This window comes from Arachis ipaensis, chromosome B03 (assembly GCF_000816755.2).
Source record: "Arachis ipaensis cultivar K30076 chromosome B03, Araip1.1, whole genome shotgun sequence".
NCBI classification, from domain to species: Eukaryota; Viridiplantae; Streptophyta; class Magnoliopsida; order Fabales; family Fabaceae; genus Arachis; species Arachis ipaensis.
Window position 1 is genome coordinate 135,479,552 of NC_029787.2, and position 2,634 is coordinate 135,482,185.

Genomic DNA, 2,634 nt, shown 5'->3' on the forward strand with positions numbered 1-2,634 from the left:
GAAGGAGTTTTTCACTTTTGAGAACCTTGGTAGAAAAGGGAGGCACGGGGAAAACAGTTCAGGGCAGAGTTTCTGTGTTCAAAGGTGGAGGAAAAGGGATGATAAACTTTGCAGATTGGGAAAAAGATGAATCCGACTTTGAAGGAGAAGAAGTGTCACCCAACTTGCCGACCTCTTTCAGCTGGATGGCCCGAGTAGCGGCATTCTTTTTGGCATGCCGAACTCTTTGTAGTGCATCCAAACCGTTGATCATCTTCGCTACAAAGGACAAAAACAATAAAAGAAACTCACGTTATATAACTCAGACATCAATAGCAAAAGTATTCATCAAAGAAAATCTAACTACCTAGCTCGGTACAAACATAGCTTGACTTTCCTATCAACAATTTCTTGGTGTCAAGATTAGGAGCTCGGCCCCAACACTCATAAAATACAGACATTACACACTCCTCCAATTCATCTAAGTCCTCAAGATTATAGTTGATAATGTTGGGGACCTCCTTCCAGTACGAGCTAAACATGGGCTCCTCTCTTTCATTTAAGAAAAAAGGTCAGGCACTCTCCACAGGTTAGGCCTTGAAGAAATAATTCTTAAAATCATGAAATGAATCATCAAAAATGGAGAATACTTTCCTCCCCTAAATAGCTCAGAAAGAAATCCAATGTTATTTTTTAGAACTAAATAGTTTAGTAAGATGGAAAAGGTAAAAGAAAACTTTAGAACACAACGGAAGATCAAGCTCCCAACTAACTAGCTGGTAAGCTTTCATGAAATCCTAGGAGTTAGGGTGAAGTTGAGAAGGGACAACTTTACAAATACGAAGGATTTCCAACTCAAAGTCGGAAAAGGGAAGACTCACCCCCCAACTTAGTGAAAAAGCCCTCATACATAAAAATGAAATGATGTTCTAATTTATCAAGTCGGGGAAGGCAACCTATCCTCAGGGTTAGGGGCCACTATCTCATACTTCTCCTCATCCTCCCTCCCCCTACAAAGCCTATGCTACCTACGAAATGTCTCTATATACTCATTATCAACTAGGGAGACAACAGAGAGAATATTAACATCTATCCAATCTAAGTTAGATGAAACTTTGGTAGACATGCTGAGAATTAAAAGTTGTCACCATATAAAATCACGAGCTGCAAATCGGGAACAACAACACGACATACAAAAAGGGTCAGACCATCCTCACCAATGGGACATTCAACCTGCTCTACCATAATACAAAATGGCGCCATTACTCAGAACAAAAATAGCATCATTTGTGGGGCAAGATAAAATTCCCAGAATTCAACAACAAAATCACAAATCCAGCAAATTTAGATTCTACCAGATTTTACAAACTCTTTCTACCCAGTTCTACAAGTTCTTGAAAACAGTAATGAAGGTTCACGATAATCAGGATAATAAAAAAGAATGGAAAAAGGCAGAAACTTCTACAAGCAAACATTAAGAACCAATATTTGCAAAAAAACAACAACATAAAGCTTTACCAAAGAACATCAACCAGTAACGGCAAAAGATAGATAAAGAAGAAGAGGAAAAAACCAATCTTCTCGAAGAACATAAGGAATAACTATGATGGCAATACTGAACAATCCCCAAATGTGAAACTTGAACCGGAACTGAACTTTAAAATAGAGAAATCTTGGGTAAAGATTTAATGGAAGCAAAGAACAAGAGAGATTTCGAGAGAAATGATGTAAGTTTTCAGAAGTTAAAATGAAAAAGAAGAAAGAGAAAGCAATTATGTTTTTATAGCCCCAAGGGACAAAATGGTACATTTACCCCTCATTTAATGGCATGCATGGTTACCAAGGTAACTGAAAAGACGCACGAACGGTTACGAAAAGACGTAACATTCAGATCCAAAAATACGTCGAGTACCTAACCTAGCTCAAAGAAAGGCAACATACCCAACATGATAATATGAAGGCCACAAGAAATCAAGACCGACTTGAGAATGCTTGAGCCCGAACCAATGAAGTTCGACCTCAAGTAAGGACACTGTTCATACTCTAGCCAATTACCTAGCTAGGCCCAAAATGCATAAAGCCCAAATCTGCATACATAGTCACGCCAACACCCGCTCGACTTCATAGAGGTCGAACGTAACAATGTGAGTTCAACCCTACTTATCTTAATAAGTAACCAACTCCTACTATCTCTCCTACTCATCCAAAAAGGAGATCTCAACGTCCTCCATAACAAAAGGGAGTAACCGGTCCACCACCAAAGGTGAAACTACTTAAAGGGTGCTACTGGCTCTGTATATACACTTATAAATACCTAACACCTTCAGGCATTCTTATAACTCCAATCTACTAAAAAACTTGCCTAAAACTCTTGTTGACTTAAATATTAGAGTTCCTTGCAGATACCACCCCTACTCCCTCACGAGGAACTTGGACGGCGGTACCTCGGCACTAAAAGACGTTGGACGCCACCCCAATAAGAGTCTGGACCTCACGTTTAGGTCCAAATTTATCTGTTTCAGGTAATTCTCGAAATATATACTTCAGATATAAATAAAAATAAATAAATATTTTTCGTACATCGCATGGATACACACTTTTATATATTTTAATTACGATCATCTATTGTCCTTCCAACATATGTTTTTATTATGT